Source organism: Papio anubis, chromosome 8 (assembly GCF_008728515.1).
Source record: "Papio anubis isolate 15944 chromosome 8, Panubis1.0, whole genome shotgun sequence".
Classification (NCBI taxonomy): domain Eukaryota; kingdom Metazoa; phylum Chordata; class Mammalia; order Primates; family Cercopithecidae; genus Papio; species Papio anubis.
The window spans coordinates 11,048,193-11,076,098 of NC_044983.1; the positions used below are offsets into that span (position 1 = coordinate 11,048,193).

General features: G+C 42.3%; 2 long non-coding RNA genes across 5 annotated transcripts in view; one reads left to right on the forward strand and one right to left on the reverse strand.

The window, feature by feature from the left end:
* Window positions 1-12,130, reverse strand: part of LOC103886637 — a 49,305-nt gene extending 37,175 nt beyond the window's left edge. For 2 of the 4 annotated variants that reach the window (XR_004185737.1, XR_004185739.1), the window contains exons 1-2: window positions 11,654-12,130; window positions 4,254-4,308 (exon numbers count right to left, since the gene is read on the reverse strand). This is a non-coding gene — a long non-coding RNA (uncharacterized LOC103886637). Of the gene's footprint in view, window positions 1-4,253; window positions 4,312-11,653 lie in introns of all 4 variants that reach the window. The other 2 variants (XR_004185736.1, XR_004185738.1) reach the window with 1 other exon arrangement.
* A 601-nt stretch (window positions 12,131-12,731) lies between these two features.
* Window positions 12,732-24,645, forward strand: LOC110743910. The gene is made up of 2 exons (XR_002523702.1): window positions 12,732-13,168; window positions 24,140-24,645. It is a non-coding gene; the product is annotated as an uncharacterized LOC110743910 (long non-coding RNA).
* Window positions 24,646-27,906: the final 3,261 nt, after the last annotated feature.

Genomic DNA, 27,906 nt, shown 5'->3' on the forward strand with positions numbered 1-27,906 from the left:
GAAACTCCATCTCAAACAAAACAAAACAAAACTGTGTTGGCTTCCTGATACCTCACTGTCTATTTGAGGAATTCCATGGAATCTTCAAAGGATTTGGGGGAAAGTGCATTAACATGGACAAAGGATGGAATCAAAATAATGTTATAGTGGGAATAATTCAAGCACCTATTTAAATTGTTTCCAATTGCCAGCATAGTGATGATATGACACCAGCATATCAAAGTAAGTAACAAATTGGCTACGCAGACATCCTGGAGTTTGGTTTGGTTCTCTTTTCTCATCACAGATCTCCGTGCAGAATAGTGCTCATCTTTATTTCTTTCTTTCTTTTTTTTAAATTTTTTTTCATCCTTATTTCTTGTTTGCCTTTCTATTTCCTTCCAAATTCTACATGCCAAGAATTCCTCTGTCTTTTAAGTGGCCATCAACTCTATAGGCAAAAATTTGGAGTAATCCAGAGAAAACACAATCCAAATATAAACCAGCTAGGAACATGAATGCCCCTGAATATTAATGACCAAAAAAAAAAAAAGGACTGGTGAATGTTTAAATTAAATTACTACATATACATGTACATATCTATGGGTTTGGAGGAGAACAGAAGGTCTAACTCGGGAGTTGGACTTGGTGGGGGCGGGCACAGGTTAAATGTGAGCTGTGAGCACCCAGTTTGGGAGGAAGGAGGAAATGGGAACCAACTGCCAGTCAAGCAGCTGCAGTCTAAGAAGAACGAATTAGGGCAGGCCTCAGCATCTCCTTCCAATTACATAGAAAATCGGAAATAAGAATAGCCGTGAACTTTTCTTAATATACAACATTCATTAGTTTATATGCAGTCCTCACCACAGCCCTCCGAGAGAAGTATACTTATTGTTCCCATTTTGCAGATGAGGAAAACTGAGGCAGAAAGAAATTAAATTGCTTAAGGTTACACACATAGTAGGTATCACACATTTAGTCAGAGGCAGAGCTGGGATTCAAACTCAGGTCTGGCTCCTAGCCTCTGCTCTTAACCACAACACCATATACTCCCACCCCTGGGCCCAGCTCATGTGCTTGGGAGAGTATTAGAGCCTTTCAAGGTAAGTGTGATTATCCGCTTTACAAATGAGCTTTGGAAAAGTTAAGCAAAGATTACGCAGCTAGACAGTAATTCAATAGTAGTCTCTTACCTATTTTTCCTTTTATTTTTTCATTTGTAAATCTGTTTTAATTTGATTTGAACTAAAAAATAGTACTTGATTGTGAAATATTCTGGGACCACTTTTCTCCAACTCTTCAACCTTTCAACAATTATATTATTGTTTTCCCATTTTATAAGTAAGGCCACTGAGGACTATTCGGATATTTCATTCATTCCATTTGTTTACTAAGCCCTGCTGTGTGCTGGATACACAATCTGCTGTGTGCTGGATACATATGATACAAAGGAATGACTATCTGGCATCTTGAAGGTACTCAGAATATTGGACTTAACTGACCTGAAGGTGCCAAGCTGGAACATTCTTCATATTCCCTGTCTGCCTATTACCAAGTTACATTGTTTAGTTTGAGGAAAAAACCAAAAAACAAAAAACCCTCCCTTAGAGAATCACGATGCATATTAGCATATTTAAGGACTACTAAAACTTAGACTTAATCTAGCCTGCCTTAGACATATTAACATCCGGTAGCACAAGTGTTCTGTGAGATATATTTCAGAAAAATACAGAATAAACGCAGACTCCTTTGGATAGCATTCAGGCCCTTCATAAACTAACTCTGAATTATTTTTCAGTCTCATTTCCTGCAATTGCACCCGATTTTTTCTGTTCTGCAATCTGCTATTTTAGACAAAGCTTTCATAAGAAATTACATAATGACAAGTAATTCCCACATTCCCTAGATATATATTTGGATTTCAAATGCCATAATTGTAATCTTTCTCCAAAGAAAAATGCACGATACAGGCTTCATTCCATCAAGAGGCGTATGAGGTAAGTGTTATTATACACGCGTCCAGCATATGGGAAAACCACGAAAGTGGAAGGGAATCAGAGAAGCATTAACAGACCCTCAAACAACCATAATGCTTAACTCCTCTTGTTCCAATCTTGACTCAAAATTATGATTATTTTGATTATTTGATGATTGTTTTGACAGTATAAACTCCATATCTGCAACCTCAGTTATCTACAAAACTGAAGTACAAACATTGAAAAAGAACTCTCACCAACCAAGGATTGAAATTGTAATGCAAATAGAAAGGGCTCAGCTTGAGAGCACAATCAGAAACTGAAGAGAGTTGATCAAAGAGAAAATTCTAGCTGAATTGTCCTATTTTTCATTCCCCAGGGATCCCACTGTCTATGACACATTAATAGCGGTGGGAATCGTTTCTGTTACATCACATACTCTGTCCTCTCGTGATGCGGGTCTTCCCCAATTGAGTATATACAGATAATCAATGACTTTATCTGGGAGGGATTGGAGCTATAGAATAATCTATCTGACCAATCTGATGGACCATTTGTAAGAGATGATTGCCAGATTGGATCTTCATTTGACAAATAAATACTAGAGCTGCAGAAAGTAAAGTTTACTCCAACCCAATTAATCAGTAATTCATCCACAGGAAAAAAACATTTTCTCCACATGGAATATTGATTTTTCTACGAATATTACCTCCACATTGAAAAACGAGTGAGTCACTGCAGTTAAGCCAGTGTACCCTGACGATGAATTCCCTGAAGAAGGTACAGTTATATTTACATTCCCTTAGCAAGAATTTGGTTAAGTGATAAGCACTTTTCTCTTTTTTTTCTTTCTTTCTTTTTTTTTTTTTTTTTTTTTGAGACCATGTCTTTGTCACCCAGGCTGGAGTACAGTAGTGCAATCTCAGCTCACTGCAACCTCTGCCTCCCAGGTTCAAGCAATTCTCGTGCCTCAGCCTCCCAAATAGCTGGGATTACAGGAACGTGCCACCACTCCTGGCTAATTTTTTTATTTTTTGTTAAGTAAAGACGAGCTTTCAACATATTGGCCAGACTGGTCTTGAACTCCTGACCTCTTATGAGCGAATCATACCACTTATAACTAGATTTTCTATTAATGTACAAGGAGGGACTCTACTACTAAAGTTTGTTTTACTTCTCTGGTTATTTACACAGAACGCTGGCAATACATTAAGGCTCACTAATGTGGACCTAAGTGGAATTTCTGAGAGGCTTTGAATATGTATGTGCAAACTGTCCTATTTTCTTCATATGCTCTCTTAAATATGTATGTATGTAAATATATATATGACACATATATATATTCCTAGACATCTAGGGTTTGCTGTCGTTAGTGACCAAGAAAAAGTAGTTCTTTTGTGCACGTGTGAAAACATCAAATTAGCAATTACCATAGAAATGTATTTCATTGAATAACTAGGTTTTGTTTGTTTGTCTGTTTCAGGGAAATGTAAAACAATTATTAGATGTTATTGTGCCTCTTCTTGTGTTGATATGTGTATTTGGGTCAAAAGTGCAAAAACTTTTTTCTACAATATACAGTTATTTTGGCTTTTCCCAGGGGAAGCTAGCAATAGTTTTAAAAGCACAAATTGATGTAAAATATTTTGACTCTTAAAATAATGTGAAGAAATTTTATTTGCATTAACCAAAAATATTCAGGATCTTTTTGTAGTAAGTATATTTTAAATGGTGTAATTTGTATGTTTATGATATGTATTCAATTATTTAAGTTAGGTATCAATGCATTTTTTAAAATATGGGCTCCCAGGTGAACAAAATTTTGCTTTTCTTCTCCATTCTGTACAGGACAAGCATTATTTAGTTCACACAGTCAGCTCTCACTACACTTCAACCAGACGGGGCAAGTGCGTATTTGAATTCTGTTATCTTTATCTAAGGGAAGCAAAATTAACCATTTAATACTAGATTATCTTTAATGGTTATTAAAATAATGTTATTGACCAAAAATACATATTTGGAGATTAATAAAGATGTATTAGACTATCCAAAAGTGGATGCGTGCAAATGTGGTCCTAATCTAGAAAGGATGTCATTTTTGTATGTTGCTTGGGAGGTAGGCAAGTTTGTTCTCTTTCCTGACCTGCTCCATCTGCAGCTTGTCAGCTCATTACCAGCATGGGGGTGTGAAACGAGGGAGGATTTGCGCCGGCCCTGCTGTGGCTCTCATGCCACTCAGAGGGATGCAATCTTGCAGCAGATGGTGCCCTGACATGGCGCAGCTTGACGGCTTCTCACCTGTGATGGACGAAGCTACTCCATCTCCCTGAGCATCAGTTTGGCCCTCAGGTGGCTGCTTGAAAGACAAAAATCATGACAAATAAAATTCACTCTGTGCTGACCTTTGGCAAGAATCAGTGAGACCTCAGTCCTGTGCTTTGTACTCTGCTAGAAACCTCCCAGTTTAAAAACATTGCTAGTTATTGTCTTTAGAAGCCATCCCTTCTTCCATCTTTGTGCTCCTTTTCTATTTTTGAAATATCTAAGCATAAATTCAGCTTTAAAATTATATATTTAACAGATGTATAGTGGGTTTTACAGTTTTCTCAATGGGTAAAATCAGAAAGAAACTGTCAACGTCAGTACACTTCACTCCCCACCCCATCCCAGATGCAGGGCACAGAAGATAATCCCATGCAAGTGCACGTGTGTGCAAGGAAAAGCAGCAGATGCTTGAGATACCAGAAACCTTGGGAGCCGCTGACTCCGAGAAGGAGTGACTTCCAAAGGCAAGAACCAGATCCATATGCTTTCTTCTGCATTCCTCCACACACACCTGCGTTTGCATTCCTCCAGAGAGTTGTCCTATGCATCCATCCAGATCTTTGTCACACTGCAGCCCACTCAGGTCCCATCTGCAAAGAAATGCCCCTGATCCCACAGTTCCACGTTGATCTTCTCCCCTTTCACCATCTACAGCCCTTTGCATTTAGGGTATTTTACAGCACTACTCGTTTTACACCTTTACAATTTAGCAGTTAAAAAACCATTCTGCATCAGCCACAAGTTTTCCCTTATGTGTCTCCACCAATTTTTTGTTAAGAGGGATAGTTGACCAAGGCCATTCCAGCTCCAGTCACTTTCCTACCTAGCACAGTCATCCCTCCCCATCCCTGGGTTCCACCTCAGTAGATTCACGCAATATTTGAAGAAAGGAGATTGTGTCTGTGCTAACACGTACGAACATTTTCCCGTTATTATTCCTTACACAATAGAGTATACCAACTGTTTACACTGTGTGATGTATTATAAGGAACCTGAAGATGATTTAATGGCTAAGGGAGGATGTGTGTCAGTTATATGCAAATGCTATGCATCATTTCTATATCAGGGACTTGAGCATCCGTGGATTTGGTATCTGAGGGCGTCCTGGAACCAACTCCCCACAGATATCGAGGGACCACAGTATCTTTATCCTCCATGTCACCCCCTGCCCTGACCTCCAGAAACAAACAATCATTTGCCATTTTAAAGGACCTACTCTAAATGAGCAACAGAGGAGCTCTCCTGCCCACCACCGACTGCCCGCCTGCCTTCAGCCTTGTGGGGAGGAAGAGACCCGGCCCTGGCTGATGGAACTCAGCTCCTGGGATCAGCTGGCAATAGAGGGTCATGTCCCAGTTTCATTGACTTCCTGCATCGTAGGTGTCCTCTTAGGAGATAACCTCTCCTCTCAGGCCCTTAGGACCAAGTGCCCTCTCTCCACCTTCTCTGACACCTCAGGTGTGAAGAATACGCTTTTATTTATTTGCTAGATGTTTGTTTGAATACTGATGAAAACTAATCATGTGGACTTGGTCCTCGGGGTTAAACGTCCAAGTGTAAAAACGAAAACCACCAGTGAATGATGTTTGACGATCAGTTACAAGTTTTTCTTTCTCTTACAATGAAACAGCTCACAATAACTGAAAATGAAGGGTGTGATAAGTTGAGATAGAGATATCCCTTCCTTCCAAACACCCCACCCCTGAAAAATCAGGGTAGGCAGGCCTCTGTTAGAGCTCTCTTGCTGCAGAAGAGAACTCACAGCCACTTTGAAGTGAACCCCACCCATCTTTCAGAGGCCAGGGCCCTCAAAGGGTTTACCCAGGGAGACACTGCATTGAGGGGAGGGTGGGAACAGCCCCACTCGCCAGCAGCTGTTCGCAGCTGTGAACTTGAGCCCCCAAGATGCTGCCCAGGAGTGGAAGAAACCTGACTTGGAATAGCCCCGGATGTTGCGCTGAGCCTGAGCCCTGGCCTGCCTGCCCGGGAAGCTTGGCGACGATTCCTGTGTCCATGCTTGGCATAGAGTGAGTGGAGCTGCCACCTTCAAACTGCATGGGGGGGCCACTTCCACAGGCCTGGTTCTTGCTGCGTGGGGGAGCACTGTCCCCACCCCAGAGGCAACTAAAAGCTTCTCATTAAAACAAATGTAGTTGAGCCCCAAAGTTCCAGGAAATAAGATGACTCCAGGAGAAGGTGATTGTTAGGGTGTCTGACTCAACCCTATACTCTTGTTTGGCTAAGGAAGGAACTTCGGTGTGATGGAGAAAGTGACCTGCACACCCCACACGGGTGGAACTCTCCTGCTTCGGGGGTAAGAAGCTGTCCTGAAGCAACCCTCACCCAAGCCATCTTGTGAGCTTTCGGCCCTCAAAAGAGGTGGTCTGTGAAGAACTAGAGTTTTTCATTACCATATCATCTTGGGACTCAAAATATGTAACCACCCCGAGAAAGGGACAGAAAACACAGGAACGGAAAGAACTTGTTTCCCTATCGTTTTAAAGACTTCAATTTTAAAAATTGCCATTTCTTTGCATTTTTTTGTTCATCAATTTCTGACGAATTCCTATAGGCAAGGGCCTTTCCACGCTCTGCTGGAGATTTTATGGGAAAAAATTCAGTGTCTGATCTTGGAGAATTTAAAATTGGCAGGAAAGATAAGAGGGGCACAGTTCTCTCTTTCTAGAATGTGATTCCACTCCTCAGTTGGCCTGACTTAATCACGCTTCCAACTCAGCTTCGACGTGCCTTTCCGAGGTAGGCCTTTGGGGCCCCTGCCCCTGATACAGAAGAGACACTAAGCTATTTTCCTGCTCTGTGGTCTCAGAGTTACGTGAATTTCCTTTTGAAACTCATCACCCATATTTATTTATTTATTTATTTATTTAAGTATATTTCTCTATGAGAGTATACCTGTCACCATGGCAGGGATTTGTCTGCCTCTTTCACTGTAGTACCTGCATAGTGCTGGCGCTGTTGGGGGTGCCCGGTAAACCTGGGTGAACGAATTTTTACCTGACTCTGAATGAGGGTGCTCAGAAGTAGCAGTAAACGCTGGGATGCTGGGGGAGGAAGAGGGTTATCATAAAGAAGGTGACACAAGGCTGGACCTCACAAGGTGAAATCTCAGTAGGGCAGGAGAGCAGGGAATTTGGCCAATGGCAGAGAAGAAGCGAAGCTCAGAGTAAATTAAGTAAATTGATGATGATGACAATGACAGTACCATTTATCATGTGGTCAGTTTATGCCAGGAACTCTTACATTCGTAGCAACGTTTATTTGTTACACCAACCATGAGGGGCAGGTACCACTGAGCCCCATCTAGTGATATGAAAACCAGGGTTCATAGAGGTTAAGTTCCTTGCCACGGTCATATGGATGGAAAGTAAAGACATTGAGCTTTGCATCTGGACTCGGACCTAGAGTTGTTCAAACCCTAGTTCTGCTTACTCCATGGAAACGTGGGTTTTTTGAGGGGAGTACAAGCAGAGGAAAGTGGAGAAGTAGATTGCAGTTTGATTCTTAGGGGCCAAGAATGCCACCGGGGGATTTAGACTTTAACCTAATCACACGTATTTATTTCTTCAAATGCTGGACAGCCTTGGAACGTTTTTGAGCACGTGCTTTGGAAACATTCCTCTGGAATAGAGAGAAGGTGAGGGAGGGGAGGGGAGGCTCTGAGATTTGAGGGGTCTACAGCAGGAGGTTGGGAGACACAGTAGGGAGCTGGGACAGCAGGTCTAGAAATGAAACTAGGACACGTCCAGAACTCAGGTGGAATTAACTAGAATCTGGTTAGAGAGCCAGAAAGAACAAAGAGAAAAAATACCTCCCAAGTTCCCACCTGGCTGCCCAGGAGGCTGTAATGCACTTAACAAATAAAGCCTGCCCTTTAACAAACAGAGGAGGGAGGAGGTGGCTGCAGGGAGGCCTACAGACAAAATGTGGAACGAGGCTGCCCTCTTCTGGACAATGAAAGCCGGATGCTGAATCAAAATCCTCATCTGCCCAGGACAATTTATTATTATTATTATTACTACTATTACTATTATTATTATTATTATTTTATTTTCAGAGACAGGGTCTTGCTGTGTTGCCCAGGCCGGAGTGCAATGATGCAATCATAGCTCACTGTAACCTCCATCTCCCGGGCTCAAGCGATCCTCCTGCCTCAGCCTCCTGAGTAGCTGGGACTACATGTGTGTGCCACTACACCCAGCTATTTTGTTTGTTTGTAGACAGGAGGTCTCATTATGTCGCCCAGGCTGGTTTCAAACTCCTGGCTTCAAGCGATCCTCCCAACTTGGCCTCCCAATGTGCTGGGATTACAGGTGTCAGCCATCACACCCAGCCATCAGCACATTTAAATACACATCCTTGGCCGCGCGCGGTGGCTCAAGCCTGTAATCCCAGCACTTTGGGAGGCCGAGGCGGGTGGATCATGAGGTCAGGAGATCGAGACCATCCTGGCTAACATGGTGAAACCCCGTCTCTACTAAAAATACAAAAAACTAGCCGGGCGTGGTGGTGGGCGTCTGTAGTCCCAGCTACTCGGAGGCTGAGGCAGGAGAATGGCGTGAACCTGGGAGGCGGAGCTTGCAGTGAGCCGAGATCGCGCCATTGCACTCCAGCCTGGGTGACACAGCGCGAGACTACGTCTCAAAAATAAATAAATAAATAAATAAATAAATAAATAAATAAATAAATACACATCCTTATATATATTTAAATATATGTCTTTTATATATACATATACATCCATACAGAACGGACCGATGCTGAGTTGATACTAATTAGTCAACCAACAAACAACTGGTAACTAACGACTTGGTAACCAGGTAGGACTTCGGACAAATCTGGTTGTTCAGGGAGAACAAGGGTCTCTCAAACAACTTGTTACATCTTCTAATGCATCCTATTTCAGACTCAGGAGCAGTTTATATTTTACACAGTCTCTGTCTCTCTGATTCCTTCAGACTTATCAAGCACAGGAGAAAACCTAGGTAAAAAATAAATAATAAAACACTCAAGAACATCTCAAATGAAAAAAAGAGTTATAATATCAAATGTTGCTGCAGATGTGGAACAAGATGTGGAAAAACTTGAAACTCCACTAATAGGAGATACTGAAAAGTCAGACAGCAAGGACATAGAGAGGGAGACAGAGCTGAGCTAAAAGTGCAATCTAAGACAGTACACTATGACCCAGCGATTCCCACTGCCAGTGTAGACCAGATAAAAAGAGTCCTATGTTACCAAAAGATATGTACGTGTATGTTCCTAGCAGTACTTTTCATTATAGCCCAAACCTAGAAATCATCGAATTTTCCATCAACAGTAGAATGGACAAGTGTGTTTATATAAGTGTATTCATATAATTTAATGTAATAGAGCTATGGGAATTTACTGCTACCCTGAACAGCAAAAGTAAATCTCACAAGCGAAACTTAAGTGAAAGAAGCCAAACCAAAAATCACATATATCATTCCATTCACAAATTTCAAAAACTGGCAAAATTTTTATATGGCAGTGGAAGGCAAAATAGCAGCTCCTCAGGATACAGGCTGGGTAATGTTCTGCTCCCAAATCTAATTGTGGATACAGGGGTGGGTCACTGTGTGGATACATGGGTGTGTCACTGTGTGAATTCAGGAGTACACACTTTGATATGTGAGTTTTTTACTTTGTATTTTATATATATATATATATTTAAGAGATGGGGTCTTGCTCTGTCTCCCAGGTTGTAATGCAGTCCAGAACTCCTAGGCTCAAGGGCTTCTCCTGTCACAGCCTTCTGAGTAGCTGGAGTAGCTGGGACTATAGGCATACACCACCACCCCTGGTGGTATATTCAGCTTTAAATGAATTGGCTGGGTGCGGTGACTCACACCTGTAATCCCAGGACTTTGAAAGGCTGAGGCCGGAGGATTGCTTGAGGCAAAGAGTTCAAGACCAGTCTGGGTGGCATAGTGAGACTCCATCTCTAAAATATTTTTTAAAATAAAATGTACTTAAAATTTAGGAAAGATTTCAGTTGCAAAGGCTAAGTTGAAAAGACAGGAGTAAAAGGATAATACACAATTTAGAATATATGGATATATGGCATTTGGTACTTTAATATATATTACTATTTTAAAATTATTTAATAGTCCATGAGTAGGTTAAATTCCATGAAGACAATAACTGCACCTCATTCATCTTTATAGCCTCTGGATGCCCAGTGTACATTATAAAGTAGCTATTCAGAAAATATATATTTTAAAAAATTGTGAATATTCTGTTTACAGCAAACTTCTCTAAACTAAATATAGTGATTGAATACATTTCTACAATAAAAAAATTAGACAATAAAGACAAAAGGCATTTCTGGGCTTATATTGGACAAAATAGGAGTAAGAATAGAGGCAAATTACTCTGTTTCTGTTATCTTAGGATGAAAAGAGTTTGCTTCGATTTATCCAAAATCTTTTTTCTCATCCAAATATGAAAATATTATAAGGCAAATTTTCAGCAATAACATTGTATTAGTCCATTTTCATGCTGCTGATAAAAGCATATACAAGACATGACCATTTACCAAAAAAAAAAAAAGAGAGGTTTAATGGATTCACTATTCTACATGGCTGGGGAGGCCTCACAATCATGGTGGAAGGTGAAAGGCACGTCTCACATGGCAGCAAACAAGAGAAGAGAATGAGAACCAAGCAAAAGGGGTTTCCCCTGATAAAACCATCAGACCTTATGAGACTGATTCACTACCATGAGAACAGTTCGGGGGAAACCACCCTATGATTCAATTATCTCCCACCGGGTCCCTCCCACAACATGAAGGAATTATGGGAGCTACCATTCAAGGTGAGATTTGGGTGGGGACACAGCTAAACCATATCAGACATATTATGTATTGCTGCATAACAAACTATGCCCCAAGGCCGGGCGCGGTGGCTCAAGCCTGTAATCCCAGCACTTTGGGAGGCCGAGGCGGGTGGATCACGAGGTCAGGAGATCGAGACCATCCTGGCTAACATGGTGAAACCCCGTCTCTACTAAAAATACAAAAAACTAGCCGGGCGTGGTGGTGGGCGCCTGTAGTCCCAGCTACTCGGAGGCTGAGGCAGGAGAATGGCGTGAACCTGGGAGGCGGAGCTTGCAGTGAGCCGAGATCGCGCCACTGCACTCCAGCCTGGGTGACACAGGGCGAGACTCCGTCTCAAAAAAAAAAAAAAAAAAAAAAAAACTATGCCCCAAACTTAGGGCTTAAAACCACATCCATTTTTTTTTCTTCACAGTTTCTGAGGCTTAGGGATCTGCAAGTGACTTAGCAGGGGTTCTGACTCAGGGTCTCCCAAGATGTTGGCTGGGGCTGCAGTCACCTGAAGGTTTGACTGGGCCTGGAAGGTCCACTCTTCAAAAGGCTCACTCACATGGCTATGGGCTGGAGGTCTACTCACAACTATCCCCAGAGCAGATCATCCAAGAGTAACAGCAAACTGGAAAACACCATCACTTTTATGACCTAGTCTCTGACATCACACACAATCACTTCTACATTCTATTTACCACAAACGAGTCACTAACTCCAGCCCATATTCAGGTGGAGGGGAATTATGTTCCATCTTTTGAAAGGAATATTAAATAATCGGTGGATGTATTTTAAATCATCACAGTCCACCATCTGGCCACAAATTATTTCTATTTCTCCCACATGTAAAATACTCTCATTCCTCTCAACTCCTCCCAAAAGTCTCAAGCTTGTACAGGATATCTAGGTTTGAAGTCCAGGATGTAATTATTTAAATCAGATCCCAATACAGAGAAGTCTTCTCAGGTGTAGTTCTTTTTTTTTTTTTTTTTTTTAATTGAGACAGAGTCTCACTCTGTTGCCCAGTCTGGAGTGCAGTGGTGCAATCTCAGCTCACTTGTAGCCTTGACCCCTTGACCCCTGGACTCAAGCAATCCTCCTGCTTCAGCGTCCCAAGTAGCTGGGATGACAGGCACACACCATAATGGCTGGCTAATTTTTTGAAAGTTTCTTGTGGTGATGGGGTTTCACCATGTTTCCCCGGCTGTTCTCAAACTTTCGGGCTCAAGCAATCATCCTGCCTCGGCCTATCAAAATGTTGGGATTATAGGCATAAGCCACTCTGCCTGACCAGGTGTAGTTCTTTAAGAATAGATCTTCAAGTAGAGTTCCTCTCTGTCTAAAGTCTTGCGGACTAAAGAGACAAGTTATCTGCAATGTCTATCAATTATCTATCACTGTGTGACTAATTACCCCCAAAACTCTGTGATTTAAAACAACCTTTATCTCAGTGTCTGTGGGTCAGGAGTTCGGTGGTTTTGCTGGATGAGTCTGACTCAGTGTCATTTCACAACGTTGTAATCTATGTGGGATGCAGTAATCTGAAGGCCTGATTGGGGCTGGAGGGTCTGCCTCTAAAAATCCCTCACCGGCATGATTGTCGGCTGGTGGCCTCCGTTCATTACCATGTAGATCTCGCCCTGGATTGCTTAAATCTTCTCACAACACGCAGTTGGTTTCCTCCAGAGAAAATGATCCAAGAGAAAGCCAGCAACATAGAAACCATGATGTCCTTTATGACCTAACTTTGTGACATGCCATCACCTCTGCTGTGTTCTATTGGTTACTTGGAACAACCCTGATATGACACAATAGAGGACTAGGCAAGAGCATCAATCCAGGAATTTAGGGCTCATGGGTGCCATCTTGCAGACAAGCTAGCACACCTGTAATGCTAGAAGCTGAATCCAGGAGTACCATCAGAGGCTGTAGATTCTGGTGATGTCTCAAACATTCTTTCTGTGATCTTGATACAGTAACAAAATTTCTGGGTACCCTGAAAATGGAAAGAATAAGTTTCTACCAGGTGAGTGATTAGGTGACGATGATCACTTTGAAGTAACATGAACCTGGCCGTGTAAATCCAGCAATGTGTTCTTGGGAAAAAATCACTGCCCTTCTCTAGGTCTTGGTTTCCTCAGCTTCAAAAAGTGCATAATAATAGCTGCTTTTGGGCCAGGCGCAGTGGCTCATGCCTGTAATCCCAGCACTTTGGGAGACCGAGGAGGGCAGAACACAAGGTCAGGAGTTCCAGACCAGCCTGGCCAATATGGTGAAACCTGTCTCTACTAAAAATACAAAAATTAGCCAGGTGTGATGGCTTGCACCTGTAGTCCCAGCTACTCATGAGGCTGAGACAAAAGAATCACTTGAACCCAGGAGGCAGAAGTTGCCATGAACCAAGATCGTGCCATTCCACTCCAGCCTGGGCGACAGAGTGAGACTCCATCTCAATAATAATAATAATAATAATAATAATAATAGCTGCTTTGGTCAGTTCTTACAGGGGTTCAAGGTTACATATGTAAGATACAATTATTAAGCAATTGATAAATGGTAACCATTTTAAAGAATATTGCATATTGGCCGGGCACAGTGGTTCATGCCTGTAATCCCAGCACTTTGGGAGGCTGAGATGGGCGGATCACAAGGTCAGGAGATCGAGACCATCCTAGCTAAGACAGTGAACCTCCATCTCTACTAAAAATGCAAAAAATTAGCCTGGCGTGGTGGCACATACCTGTAGTCCCAGCTACTCGGGAGGCTGAGGCAGGAGAATGGTGTAAACCCGGGTGGTGGAGCTTGTAGTGAGCGGAGATTGCACCACTGAACTCCAGCCTGGGTAACACATCAAGACTCCACCTCCAAAAAAAAAAAAATGCAAATTTTGTGATATTGCCTGGTAACCATCTGAGTTGATAGACGTATTTCAGTTTTTAGAAAGAAATATGTAAATTAGTAAGAAGGTAAACCTTTCTCATTTAATAACTGATATACCATATTTCATAAAACTAAGAAAATAGAAAAAACCATCCATTGTCCTACAACTCTAATGCAATGTCATCACCGTCTTTCCTTCCAGCTTTCTTTTCCATGCATTTCCCATAACTGAAGTCAGAGTGTACATAAAAGTTTGCTTTTTGCTTCTTTCTCTTTATACCTTAAAATAGAAACTTCTAACAGAGTTTGACACAGACACTTGCCCCAGTGTGTCATGCTCAGAGGAATGACCCATGGGTCCTAATGAGAGGTAAGCACTGGAAAAGGAGGGGAAATTCCATAGGTCAGCAAGGCTGCATCAGGATCAGCTGAAGTTCTGAGAGCAGATCTCATGGAGAGAATCAAAAGCTAACTAGGGGAAACAGTAGGAGTCACTAAGAGATTCTGGAAGTTGTGTAGGGATGAAAGTTGCTTAACGACTCTCTGACTCAGTTCATCTTCTATACATCAAAGATGTTACATGCCCCTACCTTTATAGGGCTGCCGGGAGGATTCATCAAGTTCCTGCATGTAAAGTTCCAGGCACAAAGTAAAGATGTTGCTATTAAAATGGTAAGATGTGGCTGGGCGCAGTGGCTCATGCCTGCAATCCCAGCACTTTGGGAGGCCGAGACGGGCGGATCACGAGGTCAGGAGATCGAGACCATCCTGGCTAACACGGTGAAACCCCGTCTCTACTAAGAAATACAAAAAACTAGCCGGGCGATCTTAGCCAGTGTGATGGCGGGCGCTGCTCGGGAGGCTGGGACAGGAGGATTGTTTGAATCCAGGAGGAAGAGGTTGCAGTGAGATGAGATCGTGCCACTGCACTCCAGCCTGGGTGACGAGGTGAGACTCCGTCTCAAAAAACAAAAAACAAAACAAAGCAAATGGTAAGATGCAATGCATCAGGGTCTGGGATTTTCCCAAGTGTTTAGCAGCGTAGGAATTCTCAATAGACTTCTGAAACATAATTTATGCCCTAAAATGTTGATGACTAATATCTATGATATAGGAAAGTCTGTCTGGATATCAAGTCAGTGTGGGTTTGATCATTCATTTCAACCATTGGAAACAAACCTCAATGTCTTGAGGAGCCAAGTGAGTGACCTAAGGATGCAACGGCAGGAAGGTGTACCACCTAGAGAGCACAAGCCCTCCTCAAAAGAGAAGCTGTTGCTGGGTTCATTGTTGCCCTATGTAAGTGTGGACCAGGGTTGCTGTTTGACGTCTACAGAGCATTGTTTCAACATTCATCAGATTTAATGCACTATGCCACATAAGCGAGGTGATGCTACTAGGGTAGGTTTTGGAAATTTACACACACACAAGTCTGCTAAGGTAGTTAGGTTGAAGGATTCCTAGCTCTGGGAGAAAGGTTACATTTTCTGCCTTATCCCCAGCTCCCCAGCTATTGGGGTTATTTGAATTATTTAACCTTGACCTGTTGGATTAGTCCATTCTCACACTACTAATAAAGACATACCTGAGACTGGGTAATTTATAAAGGAAAGAGGTTTCATTGACTCACAGTTCTACATGGCTAATGAGGCCTTAGGAAACTTACAATTATGGTGGAAGGGGAAGCAAACATGTCCTTCTTCACATGGCAGCAGCAAGGAGAAGAATGTAAGCTGAGAGAAGGGGAAAGCCCCTTATAAAACCATCAGATCTCGTGAGAACTCACTATCATGAGAATAGCACGGGGTTAACCACCCCTGTGATTCAATTACCTCCCACCAGGTCCCTCCCAACTCACATGGGGGTTATGAGAACTACAATTCAAGATGAGATTTGGGTGGGGACACAGCCAAACCCTATCACCTGCATTTAATTTATATAATAAAATACATTTAATTTATAGATTATGTTAAAAGTACACATTGACACACGAAAGGTTTCAAGAAATCCTATACTAGAGCAAAGAAACCCATTTAACTGTATTCAGCCACTTGTTTCTCATAATATTTCATTCAAAAGCTTTATTTTCCGGGCCGGGCGCGGTGGCTCAAGCCTGTAATCCCAGCACTTTGGGAGGCCGAGACAGGCGGATCATGAGGTCAGGAGATCGAGACCATCCTGGCTAACACGGTGAAACCCCGTCTCTACTAAAAAAATACAAAAAAAAAAAACTAGCCGGGCAAAGTGGCGGGTGCCTGTAGTCCCAGCTACTTGGGAGGCTGAGGCAGGAGAATGGCGTGAACCCGAGAGGAGGAGCTTGCAGTGAGCTGAGATCCGGCCACTGCACTCCAGCCTGGGTGACAGAGCAAGACTCCGTCTCAAAAAAAAAAAAAAAAGCTTTATTTTCCATATAAAATGTACGAACACCTTACAGAGCACTCTTTGGGAAAGGATGACCGACTTTTAAAAGGAAGACCCAAACAAACCGGTCAACAGAAACGGAGTGCTGCTCTGGTGCCATGCCCGAGACAGCTGCCAATAGTCCTCTGCCACTTGCCATCCTTGCATCAGCATCTGGGACATGGTAATTACACTTGACGGCTTGTCACTCCACCTCTCCTCACTCCTCAGCTCACAGAAAAGAGATTTGTGAAATACCAGCTCTGGTCTTGGCAAATATTTGTTTCCCCTGGCACCCTGGAAAATGCATTTTTAAAACTCTTCCTGCACTTGCGGTATGGCAGCAGCTTTATCAGTATGTGAAGATAGAGCGATGATGTGGCTTGGATACTTGACATTTTGTATTGTTGCAAAGTGGCAAATTGCACTGAGCTGTAAATGCACTATAAATGGTGTTGTGTTGAATTATAAAGACAATTAGCATATTTCTTCCTTGTTTCTCATTTATCTTTTAGTTTGTGAACATGGAAAGCAGAGTGCAGTAAGCTTTACATGCCTTATCTGTAAAATGAGCACAGTGATACTTATGTTACAGACTTTTGTAAGCCAGAATTTTTAAAATGTTAAACTACCTAAGATAGTATAAAAAACATAGCAGTATCCAATAAATGGCAATTCTTAGTATTACCTCCACACCTCCTGATAACATTAAACTCTTGGAGGATGGAAGAAAGCGTGGATGTGAAGCACATACAATCACTAGAGGAAATCAGAATACTGCAATGTTTGGGGTTCCTTGAAAGTTTTTAAAGCGTGTAAGGGTCCTTAGACACGATCTCTTACAGATGAGAACAAGATGAAATGAGATTGATAAAAATTAATCAATTTGCCCACGTTTTGCACAGGAGCATAAATTACCAGCAGACAACATCTGGATTCCATACTAAGAACAAGCATCTCACTACAAACTTACAAACTGAACATGCCTCATGCCTAAAGTGCACACACCTATCAATCTTCACTTTGCATGGTCCCAAAGATTCTGTAACTTTCACAAATTTGCATGTTTAATAACAAATTTGAGCTTTTGGGCTACTGAGTCATGTGCTGCAAATGTCACCGGTCCTTTGTTTAAGTCTCTGCGTGTATTTCAGTCAACAGGTTTTCTTCATTACGCACTGTGTTTTCTGTCCATCAGGCAGCAAAGCATCAGCGCATCCCACCACCAGATGGCGCCAGACCCACTTGTGGAGGCTCTGGGGGCGCCATCAGCTTGGGACTAGAAGCTGATGAAAAACGAGAAGTTTCATTTCCGGGTTCCATTTAAACGTTCATCCTGGGCCATAAAAGCAGGTGAATTAGATATGCCATTATCCTGAATATATATATTTATATTTTATTATATACATAGAGAGAGAGAGAGAGAGAGAGAGAGAGACAGAGTCTCGCTCTGTCACCCAGGCTGGAGAGCACTGGCGGGATCTCAACTCACTGCAACCTCCGCCTCCAGGTTCAATCGATTCTCCTGCCTCAGCCTCCTGAGTGGCTGGGATTACAGGCGCGCACCACCACATCCGGCTAAATTTTGTATTTTTAGTAGAGATGGGGTTTTACCATGTTGGTCAGGCTAGTCTCGAACTCCTGAGCTCGTGATCCACCCGCCTTGGCCTCCAAAGTGCTGGGATTACAGACGTGAGCCACCGCGCCTGGCCTATCATGCATATTTGAACTTATTTGAGTTTAATAAAAACAGAGCAGAGAGAGAAATAGCTGGCAGACCAGCAGCTCTGAGCTATCTCATGTAAGGCTTAGCGGAGAATCCTGACCCAAGTCCAGTCTCCAAGCTCTACACATCTCACCAACAAAACAGGAAGCCAACACATTCTGGATCTTCTTTCCAAGATAAAGGCGACCTTTTATAGTATTTTTTTTCAGAGACAACGGAAGCTGAAAAATAATTGCTGAGAAAGGAGGAACTTTTCTAGAAGAACTTAAATCCAAAAGGCTATGGGATAGTAATGAGAAGTGGAGGAGAACAAAAAAGGCATGGAAAGTAAAATCAGGAGGCAAAACAAACGTTTTAAAACAGCCAAGTGTGGGGAGTTGGAAAGTGAAGCTCTGAGTAGGAACCAGAGTTACAAAATTTCAGAGCTGGAAGGGGCCTTATAAGGAAGCAGAATTGGGCCTCAGGACTAAATATTTGCCAAAAACCACACAGGCAATTAGTGGCAGACAAGACAGGACCTTCCTTTTTGCTAACCAGGGCTCTTTCCATTGAAACATGTGGCCCTCTCAATATCTAACTAAAAACCTTTCACAAAATCCAAGTAAACACAGAGAAACATCCTCTCTTCTGTCTTCACTGCTTTCTCTGCCCACACGTGCACATGTGCACACACAGCCACAATTATAACAATACAGGAAATTGAAGGAAGCCATCTGAAACTTCAACGTTGGCCACAGCTGCCACAGATAACATATCAAATGCAAGGCTAGAAATCAGCACTGTTCACATTCACACAGGAAGCCCAACTCAAGCTGTTTGACCCTATTTAGTAATCAGTTCCATACTCACAAAAGAATGCCAGAACAAAAACAGAAGGAAAAGACAAAAAATAACTCCAACCATCCTTTTCCTTTGGAAGAGGATTTATACCAAGAAGTTTAAAGAGAGGCCCAGCTAGTTTATAGAATTTTGCAGGAAATTTGGGGACCGCTGTGATGCCATTGTCTTCCCTGGCCCAGGAAAGTAGCCATACCAAGGCAGTTATAGGGATAATTCAAACAAATCAAAGCCATATTTCACCTCAATTGTGCTTATACTTTAGGCAAAAGTATTTTGGACCTAAATATTTCCAATAATCATCAGATGCATCCTGGTCTCCTGGGAAATGCTGAGAAAACCTATGAGGCTATTATCCACTTACTAGCTCTGTAACCTTGGGCAACTTAACTGTTCTGAGCCTCTTCCTTCCTCTATCAAAATGCGATTGATCAACTATTGCCTTCCAGAATAGTTCTGAGGTGAAAATGAGAGTCAATGTTCTATGGCACAAAGACACACCAGGAAATATTAGCCGTTTCTTTCAGACGTATATATACACATTTAGTAATAAATATATATTTAGTAAATATTAAATATATATTAAATATATATTTATATATTTAATTATATATAGTATTATGTATAATTATACAAAAATCATATATAGTAAATATTACATATATATTTAGGTTTTTATATATACATACATATATATATATATATATATTTTTTTTTTTTCTGAGACAGGGTCTCCTTCTGTCACCCTGGCTGGAATGCAGTGGCAGAATCATGGCTCACAGGAGCCTCAACCTCCCTGGGCTCAGGTGATCCTCAGCCTCTCAAGTAGCTGGGACTACAGGCATGCCACCACACACAGCTAATTTTTGTATTTTTTGTAGAGATGAGGTTTCACCATGTTGCCCAGGCTGATCTTGAACTTCTGGAGTCGAACGATCCACCTGTCTCGGTCTCCCAAAGTGTTGGGATTACAGGCATGAGCCACCGTGCCTGGCCCCATTTAATTTTTCTATTTTGTTTAATTTGTGTGGACTTGGGCCTCAAAGAGAAAAGCGAGAAGAAAATGCCTCGTGTACAGTGGAGCCACTGGCGAGTTCTCTTAGGCCTAATCTGCATCTGAAGTTCTCAAATATTTTGGTCTCAGAACCCACCTACTTTCTTAAAAATTGAGGATTCCAAAAGACTTTTTAAGTGTGGGTTATTGATGTTTACTATATTCACAAATAATACTCAGGGTTGGGAGTGGTAGCTCACACCTATAACCCCAGCACTATGGGAAGCCGAGGTGGGCAGATCAGTTGAGGTCAGGAGTTCGAGACCAGCCTGGCCAACATGGAGAAACTCCATCTCTACTAAAAATAAAAAAATTAGCTGGGCATAGTGGTGCACGCTTGTAATCCCACCTAGTTGGGAGGATGAGGCAGGCAGGAAAATCGCTTGAACCTGGGAGGTGAGGTTGCAGTGAGCTGAGATCGTGCCACCGTGCTCTAGCCTGGTTGACAGAGTGAGACTCAATCTCAAAATAAAATAAATAAAATAATAATGCTGAGGAAGTCTTAAATATTCATATAAAAGTAAAGGTAATATATTACATGTTAATATAAATAACACAGTTGATGAAAAATGTATTTTGCAAAACAAAACAAAAATGTGGTGAGGAGAGTGATGTCATTTACAGTTTACAGATCTCTTTAATGTCTAGCTTAATAGAAAACAGCTGGATTCTCATAGCCACTCCGCTTCTACACTCAGCCTGTTGTAATAACTTGTTTTAGTGGAAGTTCGTGAAGAAAAATCAGCCTCTGTGTAGGGGAGAAATAGTTTAATAGCTTTTTTAGGTATTGGTGCTTATGGTATGACACTATACCTAAGTTCAGTAAGTACTAGTTTCTCAGAAGTTAATTTCAGTGTGGAATCTGCAGCCTTAACAATGGAGTTTTGTGCAACTTTAACAATGGAGTTTTTCCTCTGTTACAGGGATTCCACCGATTTATTCTGCACTTTGAATACATTTTATCTATGCATGATTTTGTAACGTTTGGAAGATACTGGTTCACTGAGTTATATAGATCTTTCAATTTCAACAAATTTTATTATACAACATCAAAAATCATTTTTTAACAATATTACCACCAATCTCATCAGGATGATCTCTATAAGGAAACTGTCAAGCTCACTGTGATAGACATAAGTTTTCTATAGTTCTTATTTTCTCTTGAGTTCAGATTTTATCTTTGGCAACAAATACTCTTTGTTATTTTACTTGAGGTGACAATCTCACTTTATTCATTTTTGAGAAAGAATTTCTGAAATATCTAAGTCTAAAATAATAGTAGTTTGTCTTACATAATTTAAAGTAAAAACAGTGTTCCAAGAAAAAAGAAATGGTTAGGTTAACTCACAATTCAATTACCAAGTGTTTTTTTCTCAAGAAAACTAACATACTTCACTGTTCAGCAGAACTGCTTTTGTGCCCTTCCCATGTGGTCACACAGGATATTAAATGGATACGAACATAAAGGTCAAGGCTTAATGAAATTAATTTGTACTGATGTACCAAGGACATTCTTAAGTGAAACTGACATTCATTTTACTATAAGTATGTGGTAATAATTTGGTGCCATGCTAAAATGACAGCAGTTTTACTCCCTTTTGCTTTGTAAAATATACATATTTTTATTTTTTTTTGATGCTTTACATGCTCAGAAAACTATACTAATGAACAACAGAAATTAACCCAAAAGTACAGTCTTTGCTTCTGCACCATCCGTGCAGATGTAAACAGAGTGAAAAAGGCAAATAGTATCCTAATATTATTATGAAAGTAGTTTTGACCTTACAGACTCCCTGGAATGGTCTCAGGGATACCACCTCGCAGTCATCTGAGGCACAGTTTGAAAACCACTGCTCTCAGCTCCCTTTTATACTTTTGCATGCCTCTTTACTCAGTGTCCAGCTCCTGGTGACCTTTGGCTACTCTAAGTTTCCCCAGTGAAACATTCAGTAGTGTTGTATTGCTTTAAGTTCTCTGATTTAAAATGTACTATATCCTGGCAGGGTGTGGTGGCTCACACCTGTAATCCCAGCACTTTGGAAGGCGGAGGAGGAGTTCGAGACCAGCCTGGAAAACATAGCAAGACCCTGTCTCTACAAAACAGAAACAAAAATAAGAATTAGCCGGGCATGGTGGTGTGAGACTGTAGTCCCAGCTACTCAGGTGGGTGAGATGGGAGAATCATCTGAGCCGGGGAGATGGAGGCTGAAGTGAGCCATGATTGCGCCACTGCACTCCAGTCTAGGTGACAGAGTGAGATCTTGTCTTAAAAATAAATAAATGAATAAAAAATAAAACAGAATGTACTACATCCTCTATTCACAACAATAAAAACTTTATTGAGTACCTAATATGTGCCAAACACTGTTCAAAACATTTGAAAATACAGACGTCAACGAGATAAGCAAGGTCACTGGTCTTGTGGACTTTCTATTCTAGAGGGAGAAAATAGACAGTAAACTTGTAAGTGAATTAACATACAAGGTAATTGATAACTTCCAACAATATTGAGCGCTGTGATAGCCATAAAAACAAACCGATGCAACTCAGCATGATTGGGTGAGCCAGTAGCCAGGTGGCCCCAACCCAGCAGATGTCATGTTTCTGCATCTGGCGTGCCTAACAGTACATCAAAAGTGGGGTGACTGAAGATTCCAGCGAGAATCTGCCTACCATAGAATTGCGATAGCCCTGGAAAGCTGGGGAAGAGGAAGAGGACAGAAGGCAGGGTTGCTTGTATTTGAAAGTGGTGCTCCTGGCCAGGCACAGTGGCTCATGCCTGTAATCCCAGCACTTTGGGAGGGTGAGGCGGGCGGATCACTTGAGGTCAGGAGTTTGAGGCCAGCCTGGCCAACATGGTGAAACGCTGTCTCTACTAAAAATACAAAAATTAGCCAGGCGTGGTGGCTGGTGCCTGTAATCCCAGCTACTCAGGAGGCTGAGGCAGGAGAATCGCTCGAACCCAGGAGGCAGAGGTTGCAGTGAGCTGAGACGGTGTCACTGCACTCCAGCCTGGGAGACAGTGAGAAATTCCATCAAAAAAAAAAAAAAAAGAAAGAAAGAAGAAAGGAAGGAAGAGAGGGAGGGAGGAAAGGAGGGAGGGAGGGAGGGCGGGCTCTGGGTAGAATGTAGCCTGGCCAGTCTCCAGGGGGAATAGCAAGTTACTGAGAGAAAGTCACTTAAGAAAAACTGAGGCCAGGACAAGAAGCCACTCTGTCCTGCTGGGGGCCAACGTGGGATGCTGATGTTCCTAGCTGCCACTTGTTCTGTCTGAGGATGGTGGCAGAAGGGGGCAAGGATGGAAGTGGGGCTGTTTGTAATGTGAAGTTTCCATTACCCTGATGGAAATATCCAACTTACACTGATACTCAGAAGCTGGCTACTATTTCTGCTTTGGGGCGTTCCAGAGCTGCTTCCAGAACATACTAATACCTTTCATCTGTACCAGTATTCACCTAACCCAGGTATCTAGGGCAAAGCCAGACAAATGACAATAAAAAATAGTCTGGGCATGGTGGCTTATGCCTGTAATCCCAGCGCTTTAGGAGACCAAGGCAGGAAGATCGCTTAACGCCAGGAGTTCGAGACAAGCCTGGGAAACATAGTGAGACCTCGTCTCTATTAAAAACATTTTAAAAATTAAAAATTAGCCAGGTAAGGCCAGGCGCAGTGGCTCATGCCTGTAATCCCAGCATTTTGAGAGGCCAAGGTGGGCAGATTATTTGAGGTCAGGAGTTCAAGACCAGCTTGGCCAATATGGTGAATGAAACTATGTCTCTAAAAACAACAACAAAAAAATTAGCTCAACCTGGTGGCACATACCTGTAATCTCAGCTACTCAGGAGGCTGACATGGGAGAATTACTTGAATCTAGGAAGTGGAGGTTGCAGCGAGGCGGAGTGGGCCACTGCACTCCAGCCTGGGTGACAGAGCGAGACTCTGTCTCTATAAAATAAAATAAAATAAAAATTAGCCAGGTGTGTGGTGGCTAATTTGAAAAGCGCTTTGCCATGGAAGAAACAAATATGATGATACTCCCTCGAGAAAGTTGCGGTGGAATTAATTCCTTTATTTTGGTTTTCCTCTCTCCTTTACCCCAGCAAGATGCTGCTGCTGTTCATGCTGAAGGAATGTGTCTTCTGCAGTAGGGCAGCATCTCCCAGGCAAGCTTCTGGTGTTTTTCTGTGATGCAGCTGCTCTTCCCAGTCCTGGGACATGGGCTATCAGCCTTTCACTCCGCCCTTCCCTGTGATCTGTTCCCTGGGAGTTAATGCTCTTCTCCACGCTTCACTGAGGAACCACGATCTGGTTTCATGGATTTCACGCTTTTCTCATAAGTATGAATTATTGTAACCCCAACAGAGGCACATTTGATCCCTTTCACAAGTCATTTCTCTCTTAGCCACTTCATGTTTTCCAGAAGACAAGTCCTGGAGTGGCTGTTTCTCTGCAGAACTGCACTGTAGACCGATCACGTGCACCCTACTTCAAATGTGGAAAAATCTCCCTGCTACGGAAATGCGCACCCAAAGCCATCCATTCAATCTCCTCCATCAATTAGATAATAAGATACTCCCTGTCCTCATTAAATCAGAAAATTCTTGAAGGCCAGCCTGTTGTTTTTCCTTGCATCCCTACAGTCCCAGCCTTTGGAGAAGGTTGATGCTTATGTTATAAAAACATCAGAGGCCGGGCGTGGTGGCTCAAGCCTGTAATCCCAGCACTTTGGGAGGCCGAGACGGGTGGATCACGAGGTCAGGAGATCGAGACCATCCTGGCTAACACGGTGAAACCCCATCTCTACTAAAAAATACAAAAAACTAGCCGGGCGAGGCGGCGGGCGCCTGTAGTCCCAGCTACTCGGGAGGCTGAGGCAGGAGAATGGCGTGAACCCGGGAGGCGGAGCTTGCAGTGAGCCCAGATCCAGCCACTGCACTCCAGCCTGGGCAACAGAGTGAGACTCCATCTCAAAAAAAAAAAAAAAAAAAAAAGAACATCAGAAAATTTGATTAGAAAGACACTGCACAGTATTTTTTTGTGTGTGTTTTGTTTTTTGTTTATTTTTATTTGTAGAGACGGGCTCGCTCTGTTAGCCAGGTTGGAGTGCAGTGGCATGACCACAGCTCACTGTGGCCTCAACCTCCTGGGCTCAAGTGATCCTCCTGCCTCAGCCTCCCAAGTAGCTGGGACTACAGGCATGCACCACCACCCCTGGATAATTTGCCTCTGTTGTCCAGGATGGGATTCAAGCAATCCTCCTGCCTTAGCCTGCCAAAGTGCTGGGATTGTAGGCATAAGCCACCGCAGTCAGCCTCAGTGGTCTTCACGTTGTCCCCAGAGAGAGTTGTGAGTGGGTGATAAGAGTGGTGGGAGAATGGATTTTTCTCTGCTCTCTATTTCAAGAGCAATAGTACTTCTGTTCTAACCACCTCTGCCCCAGTCACATAACTTATTATATGGTCCCATTTTAGCCTGGCTCCTAGAGTGTTTAAAGCCAAATTTATAATACCTGTATAGCAGCTCTATGGGATCTTATCACAAGTATCTGGGAATAAAAGCCTGAAGGGCTTCATCGTATTTTTCCTGGCTTCAATATCCTTTTGTCCTGTCTTCCACACCTTCATCACTGTTGTTTTGTCTTCTCTCTTCAACTTTTACATGTACCTTGGATACATTTTGTCTCCAAAGACAGACCCTCACATAAACTTTAACAGTTGGTCCTGCATCTCTATCACAGGGACATTTTTCACCTTAAAAAAAAAAAAATTACAGGAATCATCCCAAACCTTCACTTTGGACTCTGGGGAATATCATAAGGGAACAACACAGTTGAATCAGAAAAAGGCAAATCAGAATCGCAAGGGAGCCTCTAGGTTTTCACAGCTGCCTAACCTAGTTCTAACACCACCAGCATGCGCTCTAAATAATGCATGAGGAATGAGCCTTGCCAGTCTACTGATTGGATTAGAATGGGGGCAGGGAGTAGCTAAGGGTGGGGGCACTAGCAGGAAATCACAAAGAAGATAAGGAAAGCAGAATAGTTTTCCTTTGTTCATTCTTCAAAAAGCCCTACAGTAAATGCACGTAGTGCAAAGTAAAGCTAGGAAAATGAGGGTGCATTCTAGCTGGTCACTTTATCCGATTCATCCTAAATTCTAGCTTTGTGTCCCAGCTTTTCAATTTCTACTTCCAGTTCTCTTTGCTTTCTACAAATGTGATTCACCTCTTAGCTACTTGAAACAGAGCTCGCTTTTTGTCTCACCGAGTCTTCTCAATCCTGTGGTTTGAGTGTCTCCTTTCATCCTTTGAGAACCCTGTTAAGCCACTGGCTCCATCATCCATGGCTGAAGCAGGAACTAGTGGTCATCACGGAAGAGGGAAAGAAGACTGCAATCAGAAAGATGTAATCAAAAAGCTGTTGTGGTTTAAAAGCAACATTAAGTGAATTCAATGACAGTTGTGTGTGTGTCCCAGACCTTCATTGTTCAAATATTTTCCTTCAATGTTTCCTTTTTATTTTGTTTGTTTTGGTATAATGGAGCTCATGGGGAAGGGAAAAGGAGCTGAAATCCTAACCAATATATAATTTCCATTATGTAATATGAGCTCATTTTTTAAGACAAAAAATTTATCCTGTTTTGTAGCCATCCACACAGGATCTCCATGGAAGAGACTAAGCACCGATAATATTAGACAGAAAAAATGCTGAGATTGCACATTTCAGCTATTTTTCTTTGGCTCTACACGGGCAAAGAACGCATCCAGAGGGCTTTACTGAGAACATTCACTGCACAGACATTGTTTACTAAAGGAAGCTGACTGTAGCAGTTGCTGGTGAGGAAGAGGATACTTTCCTCAGCTTAATTCTCAGAATACAGAGTGTGAGTGTGTGGGAGAAATCCCAGTGAACTTGACAAACACATGACATTCATACTATGAGGACAACAGATGGGACGTATCAGCAATAAACTGCCTACGTTTCGTGAGGCTATTTCCTAAGAGGAACAGTGTGGCATAGTGGGAAGAATAGTAAATTCAAAGGGTTTAATTTTGGTTTTAGCTTATGGTGCTTTAAAATTGTCACTCCAAAAGCTGAATGTGTCAAGAAAACCACTTAATCCCAAGCAATGTTATGAATTACATGGCTATGAACCAAACAAGTACTCTGGTTTAGAGTCTGGTAAGTGGACGCTGAACCAGTCAAAAAGCCTGCAAGCCAGGTCTGAACCACTTGTACATCCCATGCAGCCCTTTTATGGTGATTAGTCAAGACTCTCCAGATAAACAGAGTCAATGAAAGAGATTTATTTTGAAGAATCTGCTCATGCGATTGTGGGGGTTGGCAAGTCCAAAATCTGCAAGGCAGGCCAGCAGAATGGAAATTTCAGAAGAAGCTGCTGTTGCAGTCTTGAGTCTCAACGCAGCCTGGAGGCAGAATCCCTTTCTCTTTAGGGGAGCTCAGTTATTTTTCTTAAAGCCCTCAACTGATTGAACAAGGCCCACAAACATTACAAACGGTAGTCTGCTTTATTCAAAGCCTACTGGTTTATATGTTAACCATATCTTTTTATTATTATCATTATTTTTGAGATGGAGTCTCGCTATGTCACCCAGACTGGAGTGCAATGGCACGATCTTGGCTTTGGCTCACTGCAAGCTCTGCCTCCTGGGTTCACAGTATTCTCCTGCCCCATCCTCCCAAGTAGCTGGGACTACAGGCGCCTGCCACCACGCCCAGCTACTTTTTTGTTATTTTAGTAGAGACGCGGTTTCACTGTCTTAGCCAGGATGGTCTCGATCTCCTGACCTTGTGATCCACCTACCTTGGCCTCCCAAAGTGCTGGGATTACAGGCGTGAGCCACCGTG